At 41.0% G+C, this 24,361-nt stretch overlaps 1 long non-coding RNA gene across 1 annotated transcript in view; it reads left to right on the top strand.

Moving 5' to 3' along the window:
- Positions 1-4,738: 4,738 nt before the first annotated feature.
- LOC137498618 (uncharacterized) overlaps positions 4,739-24,361 on the top strand; it is a 305,338-nt gene continuing 285,715 nt past the window's right edge. Inside the window, exons 1-2 of the long non-coding RNA XR_011017873.1 lie at positions 4,739-4,871; positions 12,037-12,111. This is a non-coding gene — a long non-coding RNA (uncharacterized lncRNA). The remainder of the gene's footprint in view (positions 4,872-12,036; positions 12,112-24,361) is intronic.

Genomic DNA, 24,361 nt, shown 5'->3' with positions numbered 1-24,361 from the left:
GTCTGTCTGTATGTACTCGCATCAATAGAAAACGGCTGAAGAGAATTTAATAAAAATCGGAGCAGATATTCATTTATAGGAAGGGGAGTTAGGGATTAGAATAACTTACCAAGGGAGACGTTCATTATATTTTCAATTTCTTTGAAATCATTTAGGAAAAGGCTAGGAAAACAACAGATAGGGAATCCGCCACCCGGGCGACTGCCCTAAATGCAGATCAGTATGGATTGATTGAAATGACCGACATTTATAAGTTACAACATTAACCGTGTTTGTAGCAAATGTAAGCGGTGTTATTTGTTAGCCTACGCTTCTGTAAATGCAGCGATTGTTATCTATATAATATCTATAGCGAGAGCTGTCGACGCTTTCTTTGTTGTGCCAGAAGATGCTATTACTCATCAGAGTGTTATGCGTACTATGTCCTTTCTCACTATTGTGTGGTAACCTAGCTACGTCTAGCTGATTCTGGCATACTGCAATGCGGGTGTAGCTACAGCTACTGTTGCTTTCCTCGCTAAATTAGGGGTCGGGAATATGGTGTGAAGTTTGTAAACTGTATTATTATTATTATTATTATTATTATTATTATTATTATTATTATTATTATTATTATTATTATTATTATTATTATTATTATTATTATTATTATTATTACATACATACATTATCATTATAGACTGTTATGCCTTTCAGCGTTCAGTCTGCAAGCCTCTGTGAATTTACTATACGTCGCCACAATCCTCGATTTTCAACTAGTGTTGTGGCCCCATTTAGTTCTATACCTCTTATCTTTAAATCGTTAGAAACCGAGTCTAACCATCGTCGTCTTGTTTTCCCTCTACTTCTCTTACCCTCCATAGCAGAGTCCATTATTCTCCTAGGTAACTTATCCTCCTCCATTCGCCTCACATGACCCCACCACCGAAGCCGGTTTATGCGTACAGCTTCATCCATCGAGTTCATTCCTAAATTAGCCTTTATCTCCTCATTCCGAGTACCCTCCTGCCATTGTTCCCACCTGTTTTTACCAACAATCATTGTTGCTACTTTCATGTCTGTTACTTCTAACTTATGAATAAGATATCCTGAGTTCACCCAGCTTTCGCTCCCATAAAGCAAAGTTGGTCTGAAAACAGACCGATGTAACGATAGTTTCGTCTGGGAGCTGACTTCCTTCTTACAGAATACTGTTGATCGCAACTTGGAGCTCACTGCATTAGCTTTACGACACCTTGATTCAATCTCACTTACTATATTACCATCCTGGGAGAATACACAACCTAAATACTTGAAATTATTGACCTGTTCTAGCTTTGTATCACCAATCTGACATTCAATTCTGTTGAATTTCTTATCTACGGACATCAGTTTAGTCTTCGAGAGGCAAATTATCATACCATACTCATTGCACCTATTTTCAAGTTCCAAGATGTTAGACTGCAGGCTTTCGGCACAATCTGCCATTAAGACCAAGTCGTCAGCATAGGCCAGACTGCTTATTACATTTCCACCTAACTGAATCCCTCCCTGCCATTTTATACCTTTCAGCAGATGATCCATGTAAACTACGAACAGCAAAGGTGAAAGGTTACAGTCTTGTCTAACACCTGTAAGTACCCTGAACCAAGAACTCATTCTACCACCAATTCTCACTGAAGCCCAATTGTCAACATAAATACCTTTGATTGATTTTAATAATCTACCTTTAATTCCATAGTCCCCCAGTATAGCGAACATCTCCCTCGGTACCCTGTCGTATGCTTTCTCTAGATCTACGAAACATAAACACAACTGCCTATTCCTCTCGTAGCATTTTTCAATTACCTGGCGCATACTGAAAATCTGATCCTGACAGCCTCTCTGTGGTCTGAAACCACACTGGTTTTCATCCAACTTCCTCTGAACGACTGATCGCACCCTCCCTTCCAAGATGCCAGTGAATACTTTGCCTGGTATACTAATCAATGAGATACCTCGATAGTTGTTGCAATCCTTCCTGTTCCCTTGCTTATAGATAGGTGCAATTACTGCTTTTGCCCAATCCAAAGGTACCTTACCAACACTCCATGCTAATTTTACTACTCTGTGAAGCTATTTCATCCCTGCCTTCCCACTATACTTCACCATTTCAGATCTAATTTCATCTATTCCTGCTGCTTTATGACAATGGCGTTTATTGACCATCCCTTCCACTTCCTCTAGCAAAATTTCACCAACATAATTTTCCTCCTCCTCATGAGCTTGGCTGTTCGCAACACCACAAGGGTGATTTCCTTTTACATTGAGAAGACGTTCAAAATATTCCCTCCACCTCTCCAGTGATTCCCTGGGATCTATTATGAGTTCACCTGAATTACTCAAAACACTGTTCATTTCCTTTTTCCCTCCCTTCCTAAAATTCTTTATTACTGTCCAGAAAGGTTTCCCTGCTGCTTGACCTAGCCTTTCCATGTTGTTACCAAAATCTTCCCATGACTTGTTTTTGGATTCAACAACTATTTGTTTCGCTCTATTTCTTTCATCTACGTACAAATCCCTGTCTGCCTCGGCCCTTGTTTGGAGCCTTTTCTGATAAGCCTTCTTTTTACGTTTACAAGCTGCTCTCACTTCATCATTCCACCAAGATGTTCGCCTTTTCCCATTTTTACACACAGTTGTTCCTAGGCATTCCCTTGCTGTTTCTACTACAGCATCCCTGTATGCCACCCATTCACTTTCTGTATCCTGAACCTGCTTACTGTCTACTGTTTGAAACTTTTCACTAATCATATCCGTGTACTTCTGTCTAATTTCCTCGTCCTGGAGATTTTCTACCCTTATTCGTTTGCAGACAGATTTAACTTTCTCTACCCTAGGCCTAAAGATACTTAGTTCACTACAGATTAGATAGTGGTCTGTATCATCGAAAAATCCGCGGAAAACTCGTACATTCCTAACAGATTTCCTGAATTCGAAGTCTGTTAAGATATAGTCTATTATGGATCTGATACCACTAGCCTCCCATGTGTAGCCTTATGCTTGAAGAATGTTTTCGTAACAGCTAAACCCATACTAGCACAGAAGTCCAGCAAACGCTCCCGTCCCGTAATACTTCTTCGACTTTGAGTGTAACTTTTGAATGTAACCAATAAAATTCTGTGGGTGTGTCTTGATTATTCATAAAAGGTCTCGAACTTTCCCCGAGGGTTTATAAACTGTGGATTTTCACGTCTGTTGGCCAATTGATCGTCATCTAACGTAGTGTGTGTGTCAAGCAGGAGGCGGGAGGTGCCTCTTTCATCAGGCAACTGTACTCCGACAAGGTATGGCCACTTAACATCTTTATTTCTTGCTATCTCTGCAGTTTAACCCAAGGGTGAGGTCCGAAATCTTAACTATGTAACCTAACTTTCTGAAAATATAACTTCTGCTGGCTTATGTAATAACTTCATAAAATCTTTAACTGTAAATCGGGGATAGAGAGCGATATAACCTCTTGAGCTCCCCTTCATGTTGGTCTGAGGTGACTGCGTTTTGTAACTGGTTTTTTTCCTTGCGTTAAGTCTTAATTTATTCTTATACGAGTGACCTCAGTAGTTTGAGAATAGCCCCTGTGTCATCGGCCTAGTGCCCCTTAGGTTTTAAGATTTCTATTCTAGGAGTGCAAGTACTCGCCTGCATTCTATTTGTATGTTGGGCCATTTACTTAATCATTATTCGTCTCCCACGAAGGCCCAGTAGGTTGGGTACAAGATACCCCTGTTTCATTTTTGTAAGTTGTGCCTTGATGGCAAGTAGTTGTAAGTTTCTGATATTGCCTTGAATTGGCTTGAAAACTGAGAGCCTGTTAGCTCTTTTTCAAAGTAAGATTACTGAATGTCTTTTGAAGGCTTGACATTGTGAGTTGGGAGCCAGCGCTCCATTTATTAGGGGATTTCTGCCCTTGTGTAAAATTGTACTCTTTTGTAAACTTGAGCTGAGAGCTCAGGAAATGTAAAGCGAGGGGCTGAAAGACCTGATTATCAAACAGTCACAACAGTTTGGGTCTTCTTGCTTTGTCTAAACTTTGTCATGGTACCTGATATATCATTGTTATCCCACTAGGTGAGAATTTTGTTAACTTGTTGTTTTTTGAAAATATAACCTTCCATTTCAGTTTAAATTCTTTCCTGACATAGGCCTAGTAGTTAGACCCATTCACCCCCGGCACCTTCTTTCACCTCTGCTGGTCCACGGGTAACCCCGTAACAATTATTATTATTATTATTATTATTATTATTATTATTATTATTATTATTATTATTATTCAATTCCTTAGCTCAATTGGGCGTGGAAAACCGTAAAATTATTATTATTGCTATTATTATATTGTTATTATTATTGTCCGCCTCTGTGGTGTAGTGGTTTTTGTGATTAGCTGCCACACCCGGAGGCCCGGGTTCGATTCCCGGCTCTGTCACGAAATTTGAAAAGTGGTACTTGTGACGGAATTAAAGTGAAAAACCCTCCTTGTATTATCCCTTTTGACATGGTACTTCTAACTTAGAAATTTGTGAAACTGAACTTTCGCCATGGCATTGACTAAATTTATTTTATCAAGTTTGGAGGGCTAATTGCCGCTGCACGGTCTCGGAGCAGTCATGAACTTGCCGTCAAATCTCTTATTCTAGGCGCGATATGCGCGCGCATCTTCCCTGGCTGGGCCAGACGATTTAACCGTGGCTTGGTAAAGTGAGTTGTTGATCGCCGACTAGAGAAGATTGAGGTTGGTTGTGCTTTGTACTCACGCCTTGTCGTGAACTCAAGAACCACGATGGACAAAGGATAGAAGGAACTATCCTCCCGGGGCATTTGCCGGAGAGTTTTTTTTCTTCTTCTGGAATATCTTGGTAACTGATACATCCTCCAAAATTCATTTTATTATACTTTGGAAAGTGTGATTATCACATAGCCTCGTGGTTTCCTGCATTGAATATCTCATCGGAAACTTCAAGACTGTAAGTTCGGCATTATTTGTTACTCTGGGAGTTGCTTTGAGCTGGGAACCTGGCCTCTTCAACTGCAATTGATCTCGTTTTAAAGGGATTGATTTACGTTTGGGGTTCATGAACTTCGATAACAGTGTTTTTTTAGGGGCTTTACGTCGCGCCGACACAGATAGGTCTTATGGCGACGATGGGATAGGAAAGGCCTAGGAGTTGGAAGGAAGCGGCCGTGGCCTTAATTAAGGTACAGCCCCAGCATTTGCCTGGTGTGAAAATGGGAAACCACGGAAAACCATTTTCAGGGCTGCCGATAGTGGGATTCGAACCTACTATCTCCCGGATGCAAGCTCACAGCCCAGCGCCTCTACGCGTACGGCCAACTCGCCCGGTAAACCGTGTTTTGATCTTGGGAGAAATGCCCCTTTCGTTTCATCACTAATGTTTACGGAGTTCTAGAAGCTACGTCTACATGTTTCCAACCTGTGAATGGTTTTCTAAAAGTTAAAGAATTTTATGTTAGACTTCGGGTGTAGGTATCTTAACTACATGATGATTCTTTTGGGCATTTGAAATTAAAATAAAAATAATAATGATAATGATAATTTTGCTGTGAGGTAAAATAGCGAGGAAGTTTTCACAAGGACTAAGTAATTGCACTTTTCCTTGTTCTTTTCGGGGTTTTAAAGCATTTATTTCGTTATTTTGGTCCATTTTTGGTTCCTTTCTTATTCGTTTTTCTTTTATTTTTTACATTATTTGCATTGTCGTGCTCGTGTCTTATGATTGGGTTATCCTAGTAGGCCTAGTTATGGCGCTGACCTGGCGCCTTGGTGATGATTATTATTTCGGTGTTGCGTTTTGCTTCGTATTGGCGGGATACCCTGGTAGGAGTCCTTTAATTTTTCTGTTCGATACCTTGGGTGTCGTCATCTCCTTCCTGTGCCTTTTCGCTATTTCTGTAGTGTCACTCTCTTATTTTAATCTACCCTTGTGATTATTTGGGATGAGTTTCCTTGTGAAAACTCCTCGAGAGATAAGTATCTAATCTAGTAAATTTTAATTTATTGTAAAATGTTAAACTGTTATACCAAGAACAGGAGGGACATTCAAAGGTATTAAATATGCAAGACCGAGGTCTGTGAATTTGAACAAATTATTAAAAAGGGTTGTAAGCTTCAAAATTTTCTTCTTATATTTTGTAGGGGTATCGGCCGATTCCTGCGTACGCCTGTTAACTTTTTTTTTTAAGTTTGTTCTGAAGATGTTCAGTTTTAAATTCTACTTAATTACTTTCATAAATAAAATTTCGTTATTTATTTAAATGGTATTGTGCTGTTCTTGGAGTAGTCAAACAGGATTTAATACAGTAACCACGGTCCACGGTTTGTTATCACCTGCACTGTTTACGGTAAGCTCTCTTTATTTTATTTTTCCTAGTTGTTGTGCTGTTCTGGTGATATGTGCTTCCACCTTTATTTTATTTATTTGCCGACCGGTCTGTGCTATTTGGGGAGATTGTGGGACTGGCTCAGTAAGAAGGCTGGAATGGAGTCCACTCAGCTTCTGGCGGACAACTGAGTAGAGATGGGTTTGATTTCCACCTCAGCCATCCCCGAAGTGGTTTTCCATGGTTTCCCCAATTCTCCTCCAGGCAGCCACGGCCGCTTTCATCCCTCTTCCCTGAATATCCCCTTCAATCTTCCGATCCCCCTCTACGAGGACCCTGTTCAGCTTGGCAGGTGAGGCCGGCTGGGCGAGGTACTGATCCTCCTCCCCAGCTGTATCCCCTGACCCAAAGACTCACGCTCCAGGACACTGCTCTTTAGGCGATAGAGGTATGATCCCTCGCTGAGTCTGAGGGGAAGACCAACACTGGACGGTAAACAGTTTAAGAAAGGATAAAATGAAGAAAGAAAGAAAGAAAGAAAGAAAGAAAGAAAGAAAGAAAGAAAGGAAGGAAGAAAGGAGTAAAGAAAGAAGTAATGTTATTATTATTATTATTATTATTATTATTATTATTATTATTATTATTATTATTATTATTATGCGACTATAAATAATAATTATTATTATTATTATGTGACTATAAATATGGTAAGTACAATGTGCTAAAATACTACAATGTGATTGAATTCCGAATATCATTAAGAGTCTACCTGCTCGTAGCGAATTTCAGATTTGTTGAGTGTTATGTATCCGTAAATGTGTTGTTAAATATATAATGTCTTCTAGAACCAAGGACAATTGTATCTGCTTGTTATGTATGCTGATTAGTGAGCTGATTCTGGTATACTACAATGCATGTGTAAAGTTTTTGAGACACGTATGCAGTCTGCCTATCAATTTTTAAAAACCAAGCTTATGTTTCATACCCAGCTCGGTTAATTTCATATTCACTAGTCATACTGTTAGCTAACTCCATGTAATAGGTGATATTAGTTGAAGGGAATGAATAAAGAACAAGATTTTACAGCATAACCGAAGCTAGCTGAGTCTGGCATACTTCAATGCACAATTGTGTGTAGTATTAGCCGGTAGAGTTGCTGAGTTTCTGAAAAGGTGTCATCCAGCTAGCTCGCGTATCAGTGCATCCGAGCAGCATATAAAAAGAACTCATGAGGGACAAAATTCCGACTGCGCTGAAAATACAATGTTCAATTAATTATCTTGTGTTGTGCGTTTTTTGTCCTTAAATAGTATGGAAAGTATTATTTCATACGTACTTTTGAAGCTTATATTCCAGTTCCAAGACATATCAATGACGTACCGGTAAGTATAACAAACTTGCCAAAGTTATCTGCTGCTAGAAAGGGTTCAAACCGGTTAGGTCACAAGCCCCTTTAGAATTGTCGACTATGATGTGACCCCATTGAGGCAACTGAATTGGTTAGGTGACCTCCAAGTAAGGTTAACACATGTATTTATGTAACCTCACACAGGACCTTTATTGTTTGCTCAGAGGAAAAGAATAATAATTTTAATGACATGTGGTTGAGGATAAAACGTTATTATGGCATTATAACCTAATTTTGGTACTAGCAACGCTAACCTAATCTCACAGAGAATCCTTATTGACTCACCTTGAAAGAGTTTACTTTAATATAGGTGCGGTTAACAGTAGTATAAATGGGGTGTTCGGCCGCCTCCACCTCCATACGCGTAAGAGAGCAAGCCTAACCAAACGGAGGGGCCTAACTTCAGTTTTATGGCTAGATGCCCTTCCTGACGCCTAAGAGAGCGAGCTTAATCTCACAGACGCTATCTTGGAGGGGCTTAACCTTACTTTTTACACGCAAGACAGCAAGCCTAACCTCAGAGACGCTATCTTGGAGGGGCCTAATCTCAGTTTTAAGGCCGGATGCCCTTCCCGATGCCATCTTGAGTAGTAGGGCAATGGGTATTCTAGATACGTTATTTTCAATAGTAAGGGCAATGGAGATTAGCATAAGAGAGCACACCTAACCGCATGGAGGAGCCTAACTTAAGTTTTACGACCGGATGCCCATCCCGTCACCAATTGCACAAGATGGCTGCTATACACAGCTCCTTATGAGACGGCTCAAGGGCGCTTGCGAAAGATGGCTGCTGATCTTGGGAGACTCCCTAGGGACGCTTGCGCAAGATGGCGGCTATACACACTCCTTATGAAACGGCTTAAGGGCGCTTGCGCAAGATGGCGACTATACTTAGGCTCTTATGAGACGGCCTAGGGGTGCTTGCGCAAGATGGCTGATACACTGATGAGACGGCCTTGTGACGCTTGCGCAAGATGGCGGCTATACACAGGCTCTTATGATGAAAGCTAGATTTGAGGGTACGGCACAAGATTGCGCCTGCTGTTATGAAGATCTTTATGCATGCTGTGGAGGGCAATTTGAAATTCCACGTGCTCTTGTTTGTAAACAAACCCACGTGCTTTATGACAGCGTTCAGCGGCCATCTTTAATCAACAGAGCACCGTGCTGCCATCTTCAGCTACTATCTTCGAAATGTGGTGGCGGGCAATTTGAAAAAATTCCACGTGCTTTTTTGACAGCTGACAGCTGCCATCTTTAAATAAGGCAGCATCGTACTGCCATATTTAGCTACTACCTTAGGTTCGTAATAGCGGGCAATTTGAAAACGTCCATGTGCTTTTTGACAGCTGTCAGCGGCCATCTGTAATCAACAGAGCATCGTGCTGCTATCTTTAGCTACTACCTTTGAAATGTGGTGGCGGGCAATTTGAAAACAATTCCACGTGCTTTTTTGACAGCTGTCAGCGGCCATCCTTAAATAAGACAGCATCGTGCTTCTATCTTTAGCTACTACCTTTGAAATGTGGTAGCGGGCAATTTGAAGAAATCCACGTGCTTTTTTTGACAGCTATCAGCCGCCATTTTCACGGCACTAAATCACATACCTTAGGCACGCTAGTAGCGGGCAATTTGATAAATTCTACGTGCTTTTTGACAGCTGCCAGCGGCCATCTTAATCAACAGAGCATCGTGCTGCCATGTTTAGCTACTACCTTTGAAATGTGGTGGCGGGCAGTTTGAAAAAATCCACGTGCTTTTTTGACAGCTGTCAGCGGCCATCTTTAATCAACAGAGCATCGTGCTGCTATCTTTACGGCACTACCTTAGCCACGTGCTCTTTAAAGCCACGTGCTCTTTAAAGCCACGTGCTTTTTGACAGCGGTCATCGACCATCTTTAACTACGTGCACATGACCTACTGCTATCTTGGTACGGAATTTAACAGGACAAGCAAGCAAGCTGCTACTTGTCGACACACCGCCAGCAAGGTGTCCTTCTCAAGATACTATTTTCTCATTGAACGACGGGATGCCCTTCTTGACGGTCCCTATATCTGCCCTTGCGCTGTGCTATTCTGCAGCTGAGTACCTATGGCATAAATGCTGCTACTATGTTTGTGTAGGGATACGTAATTCCGTTGAGATATAGTCTAACTTGTCTTCTACCTTGGTGCAGAATTTAAGGGGACAAGCAAGCAACCTGCTTCTTGTCGACACACCGCCAGCAAGGTGTCCTTCTCAACATACTATTATCTCAGAGAACGAACGGATGCCCTTCTTGACGGTCCCATCCGACGGAGAAATCTCTGACTTGGTCAGGATTCGAACTTAGAGTCGAAGCATGCACCGTACATTACGAGGGAAGCAAGCAGAAAACTAAACCTCTACAGCCTTGGTCTACGATGCGCCAGCTGCTCAGCACAACTTAGGCTACTTGCATCTTCGAACTCGAGGACGAGAAGCAAACAACAACATGCTTTAACTTAAAACTATTCTTGTGCTGCAACTGTAAAAACGTCTGTGAAATATTTTCAGACCTGAACTCAGAGTTAAACACGACGGGAGAGGCAAATCTGTAGAATAAATAATATGTAGTCTCTTCTGCGAGTTTTTGCTATTGCTTGCGAACGGAAGTGACTTAGCAAAAATGTTCGTTACTAGACACACCCGGTAATTTAATGTCCTGTTACTTAGCCGGTTCGAGTCCCGTTTGTGCAGAACCCTTGGTGCTGGAGTAGGCTATGGGCCGGCACCGGGCTGTGGTTTTACACAGGCTAATTACTGGAAAGCTGTAAGGGCATATTACGCGGTTGATCTGTCGGATAGAGGGGCGTTAAGCCTTGTGCAGACCCCTTTGTGGTGGAGTAGGCTATGTGCCGGCACCGGGTTTCGAATGAGGACGTTAAGCTTTGAGCAGAGGCTATGTACCGTCGCCGGGTTTGAGATGCATGAGACTCGGGCAAGAAATACTGTGGGTGTTATTCTTGTGTTTGTAATCTCTTACAAAAACGTTGTTGTTTGATGCGATATTTGCTGCGAGAAGAGAGTGTGCTTCAAGCTGGTGTTAGACTCGGTCAGCGCACATTGGCTTATCAATTGGAATGTCGCGCACAGCACTTTTCGCTGAGTACGAAGTCCATCGCTCGCTCGCCAACTGTATCATTAAAAAAATACACACCGGTAGCTCAATCAGTCGCTAACTAAAACAAAAACCTAGAGACTCATACTAAGCGTCTGGCTCAGAGCCCGAGGGTCGCTATTCATGGAATACCGTCGAACGCGCCCAGCTTAGGGCCCCGAAGATCTCTCCCCAACTACAACTAGACACAAGCAATGCTTAGACAGCTCAAGAATCCGTCATTGTCACTACAGCATGTTTGTTTTGGATAGACTCAGCTCACAGCACCGACAGCACGTTTGCTTCGCATAGACTCAGCTCAAGACCCCGACAGCATATTTGTTTCGCTTCGACTCAGCTCAAAACCCCGTGTTGTCAGTACAGCATGTTTATTTTGTTTAGACTCAGCTCACAGCCCCGACAGCACGTTTTTTCGCTTAGACTCAGCTCAAGACCCCGTCAGCACGTTTGTTTCGCTTGGACTCTGTTCAAGACCCCGACAGCACATTTGTTTTGCATAGACTCAGCCCAAAGCCCCGACAGCACGTTTGTTTCTCTTAGACTTTGTTCAAGACCCCGACAGCACATTTGTTTTGTTTAGACTCAGCCCAAAGCCCCGACAGCACGTTTGTTTCTCTTAGACTTTGTTCAAGACCCCGAGCCGCCGCTAAGTTAACTGTCAGGTGTAGGCGTTGATAAGAGCCCTTCTCGTAGGGGATATCGACACGGGAAGGGGGAGCTAGGTCTTAGTCTACTGCACACCCTGAAGGCCGCTGCTTTAGTAGTTTTTAACTATACCGTCCGCTTCTATGAAGACACTTAGCTGCATAGACTTTTGTTACAACTGTACTGCAGACGTACGCACTTTTGCTTTGCTGGTTAGTGCTTGCATTTTTGGAAAGCAACTTTACTGGCTGATAAAGATCTGCGAGTTGCTTGTATTTTAGCTCAGTAATGAAGGCTAGGCTAGCTGTTGACAATCCGACTAACCTTCAAGCCCCCTTACACATAGCCCTTTCCTATCCTATCATCACTATGTGCTACGCAAGTGCTTCTACAAAAAGCAACTTTACTTTAGACTGCTTCATCTTTCTTTGTACGTCTAGGCTATCTTTCAAGCTACAGACATACATTAATATTTTCTTTGTATTTTAGGTACATCAAGAATTATTGTCATCATCGTCATTCATCCGAGTCGCAGCTTGCAGTCTTCAACGTGCACATCATAAGGTATGTTTCGATCTATTTATCGATCTCATATGGTTGCATTGCTTTTTAATTCTAAAAATAGTATTTCCCTTTTTTTTTGTAGAAAAACAATGGGGAAGATTAATCATCTATGTCATTTTCAACTCCTACCACCAGGCCGCTGAAGAGTCTACCGCTAAATCAGCAATTTAAAGTGATTTCTCTACGAAAATTGAAAACAAAATTTGGGGAAAGAATTTTATGCGTCTGTGAGGACTTCCAGCTTTTTCTACCTAATAGATTTAGTGTACTAACTGATTTAGAAATAGAAGAACTAAATCAACGTTCTATTTGCATTATATACCGTGGAATAGAGAACAAATCGCGTGTCATTAGTTTTGTTGATGCGTAATTATGACCATGAATTAGGAATCTATACATACATGTTTTTCATCGCGTATTATACGAAATTCATCAAATGTGTTAGCTCGAATGTCTTTCCTACTCTCTTGCTGTAATATTTTCGAAGAAAAAGTCAGTTGTTTGCTGTCTATGCATATGGCGCTTAAACTAGACGCTAGTCTTGCAACAAATAACAGATTAGTTTTTATCAGTCGGTTTTTGAGTGTAGCTTCAAAGCAAGTTTTTCTTATCAGTGGGTTTCTTGTATATAGCCCTATCGATTGCACAGAAACAAAAAATTTGGTGAAAGAATTGTGTGCGTCTGTCAGGACTTCGAAGTATTTCTACCCAGTGTGTTATCACGTATACTATGCGGTATTACACAAAATTCAGTTTTCTTATCAGTCGGGTTCTTAGTGATTGATTTGTTGTCTGCAGATTAGAATTAAGATTTTATATTTTCTAAGAAGATAAATCACTTAGCGATTATTTTCTTATCTCTCGGTTTTTTAGAGGAAGAGCGTAGCACAAGTGAAAGCAATGCTAAGACTCAGCTCAGAGCCCCGTCTATGCTCCCAAGTTCAAGCCCCTAGAGCTCCTTTAGTAGCCTCTTACGATGCTGCAGCTTCAAGGTAAGTTTAGTTTTTCTTATGGCTCGGTTTTTGGATATGGCTTTGTTCGCTGCAGCTTCAAAGTATTGTAGTGCCGGTATTTTGTCGTGCAAGTGTTGTTTTCAATATTCGCTATCAAACATTCTACCTCTCAATTTTTTTCTTATCAGTCGGATTTTTGGATAGGCCCCTATAGCTTTATTCGCTGCAGCTTCTAAGTATTGTAGTGCCGGTATTTTGTCGTGCAAGTGTTGTTTTCAATATTCGCTATGAAACGTTCTACATTTCAAAAACTTTTTCTTATCAGTCGGATTTTTGGATATAGCTTTGTTCGTTGCAGCTTCAAAGATTTGTAGTGACGGAATTTTGTCCTGCAAGTGTTCGAAACAAAGCATTAAGTACGTGTCCTAGTGTTTTTGATATTTGCAATAAAACATTCTACAGCTTGAACTTTTTGTGAGAAAGCATGCGTTTTGTTGCTTTTCTTTAGAAAGTGCACATGATTACTTTAGACCATAAAAATACGTTTTTATATTAGCACGTTCTGCTCGGTTGATTTCTTGAGTATTGCATAATGTATGCCTATGAGACTCAAAATTCCCAATCTGTTAAAAAACAAAAGGCGTACGTCCAAGCGTCGTTAGCCGTGTACAACTTCGACACTATCGCGATGTACTCACCTCTAGAAATGCCGCTTTCTGTATACAAAAAGGGATTCAATAACGCAAACATCATGTGTATAGGATCGAACAAAATAAATGTTAATTGCTTCCTTTCGATGACAAGCGTGTATGGGATAGTGATTCCCTTACCAGTGTTCCATGGGGGTACAGCATCAACTAAAACTTGTACGTATAATAAGGGGAAAGGTACACGAACATGGTAAGATAAAACTTGTACATATAAGATGTAATATATAATGTAGATTTGGCATATTCTATTATTTTAGATTAGGTATTACCTTCTCCTTCTCCTCCTCCCTCTCCCTCTTCTTCTTTGCAAGATAAAGTTTGGTTAAATACTACATCGCTCGAGAAAGAAGAGTAAGTGATGCTGAGGCTCTGATGCTTGGTGACGGACGTGAGTGAGTGAGGCTCCACAGTAATCAAGTGATTTGAAGGTGTTATACAGCAGTGAAAGTGACAAAAATTTGCGGAAGTGTTACATTTGTATTTACCAATCAATATACACACACGTTTTGTTGGTATTGATCTGATTTCTCTTCCAAATTTGCATTGTAAAGAAAATGGGTCGCCGAAACAACGAAGTTGGAAGCCCAGCCGTTACCAGTGCTGCCAACGTAGACCGCCTCGTGTAGTGCGCGCCGGATGACTTCATTAAATCGGACAGCTTCCTTGAAAAAATTGTGCAGGCCATTTCGACCCGCATAACAGAAGTGGTCATAAAAGAACTTGAAAAAAGGTTAAATTTAATATCGAAGCGTTGTCAGAGTTAACTGAAAAACTTGATAAGAAGGAGGCGGAAATCCGCAAACTGAAGGAGGATATGGACGCTAAGTGTGATTCATTGGAGCAATATAGCAGGAGAAATAATGTAAGAATTTTCGGCATTCCTGAAAATTCGAAAGAAAACTGCGATGAACTAGTGCTCAACGTGTGCAAAGCAGTAGGTGCAGATGTGAGACTTAATGACATCGATAGGTGTCACAGAGTAGGACCTCGATCTCCAGGAAAAACACGACCTATCCTAGTGAAATTTGTGTCTTATCGCTCACGGCAGGACGTTTTCACGAAGAAAAGGAAACTGAAAGGATCATCTACAACAATCCGTGAAGATCTTACGGCTGTCAGAATGTCCATCTTGAAGACAGCAATCCAGCGTTTTGAACTTACATACACTTGGACTGATTCAGGAGACATAGTCAAGAAGGCGTACGGGATGAAATTAAGAGTTTGCCAGTTAAAGGAACTTCCTATGGCATAAGGTTCTAACGTTCTGTTGCAGTGCTGCTTTATCACTTGACAATGTGAGTCTACTCCCATCCTTTACCGCAAGTCACAGCCGAGAAGCTTTTTATTTAGTTTAAGAAACTCTATCTATCTATCTATCTATCTATCTATCTATCTATCTATCTATCTATCTATCTATCTATCTATCTATCAGGGGCGATTTCTCCGAGCATGCTACGCTTGCTGCGCAAGCGCAATATTTTTGTAAAGCAGGCGAGTTAAACAAAATACAATATGTACCGTATCTGTAATAGATCTGCATTATACAAATCGCATGTTGCATATATCTTGGCGAGTCCTGCGAGGCTTGCTCGTGTCTTGGGAGCTTCAGCGAAGCTGTCGACACAGCGAGAAATGTATGCGCGCGCAGGTTTCTTCTCTCCAAGGCCGGTTGCAAGCTGTCACGTTTATAATGTGTAGTTGGAAGCTCTGGTCTGAGAGCTACAGATCTAGTGTGTTGTGTCAGTGAGTAGTGTACTGTAAGTTCCTGACCATCTATTCTGAATGATTTGACGTGCTGCAATGGGTTCCGAACCGTGCATTATTGACAGCTTGTTATCAAATCCATTTTCTCGGAGGCCTATCCAAGGGAAAACAGACATTATTAAGAATGGCAGGCGCGGCCAGATTTAAAGACATAGCACAGGGAGAAAAACAGAGAATATGTACGTTCGTTCTCTGTATCTCAATATAATAATACGCACTGGTTGACAGGGGCCAAGAAATTGAATAGACTATTTTGCTGGCCGTGTTTACTATTTTCTGCTGATAACAGTGTATGGTGTAAAAGTGGCTTTGACAATTTGAATACCTTGACACTGTCCATTACAAGGCATGAGAAATCTGCAAACCATATGAAGTGTTTCTTTGGGCTTTGGGTGTACAAGGATCGACCACCAGCTGGATGAACAGAAACGCATCAGTGACCAACTTCATAATGAAAAGGTAAAGAAAAATCGTGACATACTTAAATGAGTGATCGATGCAGTGTTTTTTTTTTTTAGCAAAACAGGAACTACCATTTCGCGGATATGACGAGTCTGCAACTTCCGTAAACAGAGGGAATTACATAGAACTTCTACAAATTATAAGTGGATATGATCCTCTTCTGGCAGCTCATCTGAAAGGCTCCACCATTTTTAGAGGGACGTCGTCTGCAATCCAAAATGATTTAATAGCAGAAATAAGTTCAGTAATTGTGAGAAGAATAAAGGAGGAGCTTAAACAAGCAACTTTTGTGGTAATAATGTTGGACGAAACGTCCGACATTATTAATAAGTCACAACTCTCTACTTTACTCCGTTTTGTAGATGAAAGTGGTGAAATTCAAGAGAGGTTTCTTGGTTTTGCTGACGTTAGTAAAGATCGCACTGCTGGAGCCCTCTTAAATCATGTTCGTGCTATTTTAAAAGAGTTCAGTTGTGAGGAAAAGATTGTGGCTGAAACATATGACGGTGCTGCTGTCTGAATGGGCTTAATAAACTACTTCAAGACCAGTATCCATATGCGACATTTGTGCATTGTTATAGCCACCTATTGAATTTTCACACTACAGCAGTCTGCTTCAAAAATCAAAGAATGTACAATTTTCTTCCAAACAATGTCAGGACTTGCTGCTTTTTCTTTCAAAGTCTACAAAGAGAACAGCTGCTCTTCGAGATTTTGTTCAGAAGAAGTTGCCAACAGTAGCACCAACGACATGGAATTTTGCTTCATGTCTTATTAATACTGTGAAGGGATATTTTGATACGCTGGTGAAATTCTTTCAACATGTACAGGATACTTTAGACGACTGGGATGAAGACACTACATTGAAAGCACAAGGATTTTTGTTCTTCTTACTTAAGTTCAACACTAGATTTCTGCTGGCAGTGTTCTCCAAGATTTTTTCATTCTCCGATACTGTATTCAGTATTTTACAAACAAAAAGTCTGAATATTCAGTACTGTGGCAAAAAGGTTGAGGAGCTCTTTTAAAATATCCAGTCTATGAAAGATGAAGATTTTGATAGTTTGTATGGACATGTTGATACTGAAATTGATGTTTATGGAGGACAGCTGTGCTCTAAAATCGAAGAATTAGTGATGAACCAGAAAAATCAAAATACAAACGTCTATTCAATGAAATTATTGACAATGCATTTGTCCAAATAGGAGAGCGTTTTAAATGCATAAAGAAATTTGTGTTCTTCTTGCTGTTGGATTGTGATTTGTTTGAGAAGCACAGAAATAGGTTTCCAGACAGTGATGTTACTGCCCTAGAAAAGACCTATGGGTCATTTTTCGACATTGTTCGCTTAAAAACAGAATTAAGTGTGATGTATTCATCTTCTGATTTTAAAGAGAAAAGTGTTTCAGACTTAATGCAGTTTATGCATACTAATAAATTGTACATGGGTATGCCAGAAATTTTCAAGCTCATCAAACTTGTAGCAACAATTCCTGCTACTACATCCTCTGCAGAACGTTCTTTTTCAACACTGAGACGCATTAATACATATTGCAGATCGACTCAATGCCAGGAGAGGACATCATCATTAGCTATGTTGTCGATTGAAAAAGGATTGCTTGCAAAAATTAGATTACAGTCCTCTTTCTATGATGAAGTTATTGATGGTTTTGTAAAGAGAAGCCGCAGAGTAGAGTTTGTTTTCAAGTAGGAAGATTTAATAAATAGTAGCAATTTTTCTGTGTACATAGTTTGACGTTCACTGGCTTGTCATGATTTCTTAATAATTATAAAATGTGTCTGATTGTTATTCCTTTGGCCATTCTTGTAGGTGTGACATAACCAGTTTGAATGCATGTTCATGTAACCGATGATTAAAATGTTCATGTGATTTAGCGATTATTGGGTTTATAAATTTTATTCATTCAGAAATATGCATGTCCCACCCCACCAACTTTCACGAATGGAAGAGCAAGCCTGACTTTCATGACCAGCATTCGCCCCTGCTATCTATCTATCTATCTATCTATCTATCTATCTATCTATCTATCTATCTATCTATCTATCTATCTATCTATCTATCTATCTATCTATCTATCTACCTATCCATCCATTTACCGTATTAATTGACCTGAATATCTATTAGCTTATCTGTCTTCTTATCCTACCATCTGTCGATTGACTTACTCCGTAATCATTTTTATAACTGGTTCTAATTTAAGTCAGGCCCCCGTATTTACGTCTACATAGATCTAACATCAACACTACGTAGAATAAGCTCCTACTCGAGTTATTCTGTACGCCTAATCTGCTGTTGCACGTTATCATTATTATTATTATTATTATTATTATTATTAATTTTATTATTATTATAAACAATTTAGCTATCTAAAAAACGTAAATTGCTGATTATTCATTGGATGTATTCGCATGCTGTGTTCTCCTTCTAGTTAGTTTTCATTTTAGCAATTGGCATTGCATAGCACTAACAGCAGTAATCCCTCTGACCATAGAAATACTTTTCCTTGTCACACTTCCCTTTCCCCACCCATCCCTTCAACCTGTCTACCTGCTAGTCCATTGACCCGAACCCCACCCCTTGAAGCTACAACACAGATTCTCCAGTCAGCCCTAAATAGACATAAAAGCGCACTTCACATATGTCATCTTAATGCCCAGAGTTTAGTTTCTCAAACTCGTATAGATGAACTAAAAGCGATTTTCATTCCACTGTCCTTTGACATCATCTTATGCAGTGAAAGTTGGTTGAAAGTCAAACATCAGGCTAAGAATCTGGAATTCCCTGACTACTGCCTTCTGAGGAATGACAGGCTTGGCAAAGGGGGAGGTGGGTCTGTGCCTTTGTCTCTTCGCGCTTGAAACCTCAAATTATCTGTCAGTCACCTCAACAGTACGAGCGTAAACCTGAGTACATGTTCCTAGAGATACAGGTCGCTACTGTGAAATGCTTGGTAGGTGTTGTATACAAACCGCCTAAAGCTCGCCGTCTGGATGACTTAGAGACGGATATTAACAGATTGTTACCTATGTACGAACATTTTATAATGATGGGAGATTTCAATACAAACCTTCTAGATCCAGATTCTTCCGAAACCACCCATCTATTGAATACGTTTCAGGCATGCAGCATGGCGATCCTCCCACTTTCTCCCACTCACCACACTAAAACTTCACACACACACTACTGGACCTAATAGTAAAGAACAACCCTGACAGAGTATTACATCACGGCCAGACATCTGCTCCCGGACTGTCAGCCCATGACATCATCTATATGTCATACGCACTGCAATGGCCCAAGCATAAACCTAAGTACGTGACTTACCGAGACTATAGCCGTATTAACAACGATAAATTATTGGAAGACGCTTTTTAGATGCCGTGGCAGGAGATAACTCATAAAACTAATATTGACGACATGGTCACCACTTTCAATAGCATGATACCACATAATTTTGACAAACATGCCCCTATACGAACAGCACGGGTCTGTAAAAGACTATCCCCGTGGCTAAATGATGATATTAGAGCAATGATGGCTAAGCGGGATGCAGCTCATAGGAAATACACTGACTGACAGAGCAAATGCAACACCAAGAAGGAGTGGTTCGAAAGGGATGAAAGTTGGGGAAAAAACAGAGACGGCACGGACGAATAATTGTTGTTTATTTCAAACCGATATGCAGGTTACACAATGCGCACGGCATCGACTCAGTAGGATGTAGGACCACCGCGAGCGGCGATGCACGCAGAAACACGTCGAGGTACAGAGTCAATAAGAGTGCGGATGGTGTCCTGAGGGATGGTTCTCCATTCTCTGTCAACCATTTGCCACAGTTGGTCGTCCGTACGAGGCTGGTGCAGAGTTTGCAAACGGCGTCCAATGAGATCCCACACGTGTTCGATTGGTGAGAGATCCGGAGAGTACGCTGGCCACGGAAGCATCTGTACACCTCGTAGAGCCTGTTGGGAGATGCGAGCAGTGTGTGGGCGGGCATTATCCTGCTGAAACAGAGCATTGGGCAGCCCCTGAAGGTACGGGAGTGCCACCGGCCGCAGCACATGCTGCACGTAGCGGTGGGCACTTAACGTGCCTTGAATACGCACTAGAGGTGACGTGGAATCATACGCAATAGCGCCCCAAACCATGATGCCGCGTTGTCTAGCGGTAGGGCGCTCCACAGTTACTGCCGGATTTGACCTTTCTCCACGCAGACGCCACACTCGTCTGCGGTGACTATCACTGACAGAACAGAAGCGTGACTCATCGGAGAACACGACGTTCCGCCATTCCCTCATCCAAGTCGCTCTAGCCCGGCACCATGCCAGGCGTGCACGTCTATGCTGTGGAGTCAATGGTAGTCTTCTGAGCGGACGCCGGGAGTGCAGGCCTCCTTCAACCAATCGACGGGAAATTGTTCTGGTCGATATTGGAACAGCCAGGATGTCTTGCACATGCTGAAGAATGGCGGTTGACGTGGCGTGCGGAGCTGCCACCGCTTGGCGGCGGATGCGCCGATCCTCGCGTGCTGACGTCACTCGGGCTGCGCCTGGATCCCTCGCACGTGCCACATGTCCCTGCGCCAACCATCTTCGCCACAGGCGCTGCACCGTGGACACATCCCTATGGGTATCGGCTGCGATTTGACGAAGCGACCAACCTGCCCTTCTCAGCCCGATCACCATACCCCTCGTAAAGTCGTCTGTCTGCTGGAAATGCCTCCGTTGACGGCGGCCTGGCATTCTTAGCTATACACGTGTCCTGTGGCACACGACAACACGTTCTACAATGACTGTCGGCTGAGAAATCACGGTACGAAGTGGGCCATTCGCCAACGCCGTGTCCCATTTATCGTTCGCTACGTGCGCAGCACAGCGGCGCATTTCACATCATGAGCATACCTCAGTGACGTCAGTCTACCCTGCAATTGGCATAAAGTTCTGACCACTCCTTCTTGGTGTTGCATTTGCTCTGTCAGTCAGTGTATAAACCTTACCCGACAGAGGAAAACTTTATCTATTACAAGCGACTACGTAATAAAATGACTCAGACAGTAAGAAACGCTCGACTACGGTACGCCCATGACCTTATAAAACCTGACGTAAGACCCGCTACTTTATGGAAGTCAATCCGCCATTTTGGACTAAATAAACCGGACAATGTAGACGATTTGGAAGTTTCTCTTAATGAATTGAATAATCACTTCGTATCCTCCCATGTACAATTAAACGAAGAAGCAAAAGAAAATGTGTGCAAATTACAACACACCCCCCGTAGGCAGAGACAAATTTTATTTTAGTTATGTCTCACCCCTTTAAGTGAAAGTGGCTATCATGCGAATTACAACTAAATCCACAGGGGTGGAGAATATATGTGTTATAATGCTAAAGAAAATTATCGACGCTATTATTCCAGTATTGACATTCATATACAATTTCTCCCTTCAAAATAGTGTATTTCCAACTGTCTGGAAACTGGCCCTGGTGCATCCTTTACCGAAGACAAAATCTCCTTGACTAAACAGTGACTGCAGACCTATACTGTCATTAGTAGCCAAGGGACTCGAACACATTGTGCATAATCAAATCACCAACTATCTCAACGACCACGATATATTAGACCCACACCAGTCAGGTTTCCGACGCAATCACAGTACATGTACTGCCTTACTAAGCGTGACGGACGATATAAGACAGGCTATTGACGAGCAAAAACTGACTATCCTAGTATTATTGGACTTCAGCAAAGCATTTGACTCTGTAGATCATGAGTTGCTCCTATCCAAACTTCATCACCTAGGGTTCTCCTACAGTACTCTGAGATGGTTGGGAGCTTATTTACACGAACGTCAACAACGTGTCATCAATCAAGGTGCATTTTCTTCGTGGCATTATGTGAAAAGAGGTGTCCCACAAGCGTCAACCCTTGCTCCTTTGCTATTTTCTGTCTATATCAACGACCTAGCTAAACAGCTGACACATTGTAAACGTCACATCTATGCTGACGACGTACAATTAAACATCCATGCAAACCCAACAGACGTTTCGACAGCAATCGAGCAAATTAACATGGATCTAGAGGCCATAAGTAAATGGTCTTCCCAGCATGGACTTATTTTGAACCCAAAAAAGTCCCAAACTATAGTAATTGCCCACCCAAGACTTATTTCCAGAAATTACCGCATGTCTATCCCTGACGTACAACTTCAAAATCAAGCTTTGCCCTTTTGCAAGAGCGTAAAAAGTCTCGGAGTAACCATTGACCAGCACCTCTCGTGGACAGATCAGATAATATCTGTCAGTAGACGAGTTTTTGCTACGTTGCACACATTAAACAATTTCAAATTTACTTTTCCGTTCAGTTTAAAGAAGAAATTAGTTGAAACCCTCGTTCTTCCAATATTCGATTATTGTGACGTAGTTTATAAAGATGTAAAAACCGCGCTTCGAGATAAACTACAACGTGCACAGAATGCCTGTGTAAGATTTATATGTAGTCTGAAATTTTCAGATCATGTTACCCAGTCTTACGTCGACCTCGGATGGCTACGCCTTGACGACAGACGCAAGCTGCATACCCTGACATCATTGCACCGAATCCTTACCTTACAATCCCCATCTTACCTGTATGAACGATTCCATAGCCTTTCTGAACACCATGATAAAAACACCAGAGCGCTGAGCTCGACATTGCTCGCTATTCCTAAGCATAAATCCTCAACCTACAACAATTCCTTCACTGTTGTGGCCAGCCGTGAATGGAACTTCCTTCCGCAGGAGGTCAGAGGGATATCAAACCACGGAAGATTTAAAAGTATGTGCTCAAAATATCTCTATGAAACGAGCTCGTAGTGCGACAGTCTTCTTCTCCTTCGTCTTTCTTCTTTCTTCTTTTTATTATTATTATTAGACTATTATTATTATTATTATTATTATTATTATTATTATTATTATTATTATTATTATTATTATTGAATAGTGTTAGAAAGTACTCAGCTGTGGTTTCCGGCATAGTTATCCTTATCCCTATCCCCATTTTGCAATGTTTTTCACCCACAGTAAACACACGAAAACTGTAACATTCGTCAATGTGATATATTTCTGGAATTGGACAAATTAATTATTATTATTATTATTATTATTATTATTATTATTATTATTATTATTATTATTATTATTATTATTATTGAAATTGTAATTCGTTGTATGTTGTATGTTAATTTCTTTATAGGAAGCAAAATGTTAATTTATATTGCGTATTATAATAGTTATGTTTATGTACAGCAGGATAGCGTAGTACCATAGTAATTTGTTTCAGTCTCTTTTTCATTTATTCAGTATTTTATATATTTTTATGTTATTTATGTATTTCACTGGTTAAGTGTAAGACAGGGACACGTGTCCCTAACTTTGCCAGTTAAAATAAACCATGTCTACCTACCTACCTATCTATCTATCTATCTATCTATCTATCTATCTATCTATCTATCTATCTATCTATCTATCTATCTATCTACCTATCTATCTAAGTATGTCAAGAAAGAAGGTGTTTAAAACAGCAGAATCGTAAGTATATTATCGTCTCAGCTTACTAAGAGAAGAACAGCTCAGTAAGTATGTTGAGAAGGGAATTTTATTTTTGAATCCATCTACAAATGTATCCCTCTGAACAGTGTTCTGTTGTTCGATTCTAGTTTTGTTTTTTCTACAAAAGTACATCTTGCAATGTAGTAAACAGTGTTCTTAACACTTGTTGTAGGTAACAACATAGTCTATAGTATGCGATTCTAGTCTTAATCACTTAGTTATTGTTCTCAACACTTGTTGTAGGTACCGGTAACGACATCAAACTATAATATGTGATTCTAGTCTTAACCACTTATTTAGTGTTCTGAACCCTCGTTGTAGGTAACGGCATGCGATTCTAGTCATACTATGTTCTGAACACAGCAATAGATCTTCTTAAACAGCAGCTTCGTAAGTATGTGATCAAGTCTAAACACGCACAACTATGATGACGTCATCGCTGTAGGTTGAAAAACAGAATAATAGCACGTGTTCACTCTAGGCATCGCAATGCATGTTTAAACTTGTTCGATAGAGATAAAAAGCTATGCCTTGACAGAGAAGGAGGAGGAGGCCATAGCAGCCTACGTATAGCCCCCATCATGTGCAGTAGCCTCTAAGCTAGCTTTCTCCATAAGAGCCTGTGTATAGCCGCCATTTTGCTCAATCGCCCCTAGGCCGTCTCATAATAGCTCATGTATAGACGCCATCCTGTGCAATCGCCCACAGCCGGGATCTCTAACAGCATCTTGGTTTAAAAACTAAGAGAATAGT

Source organism: Anabrus simplex, chromosome 2, assembly GCF_040414725.1.
Source record: "Anabrus simplex isolate iqAnaSimp1 chromosome 2, ASM4041472v1, whole genome shotgun sequence".
NCBI classification, from domain to species: Eukaryota; Metazoa; Arthropoda; class Insecta; order Orthoptera; family Tettigoniidae; genus Anabrus; species Anabrus simplex.
This window is presented reverse-complemented; position numbering and strand designations above follow the sequence as displayed.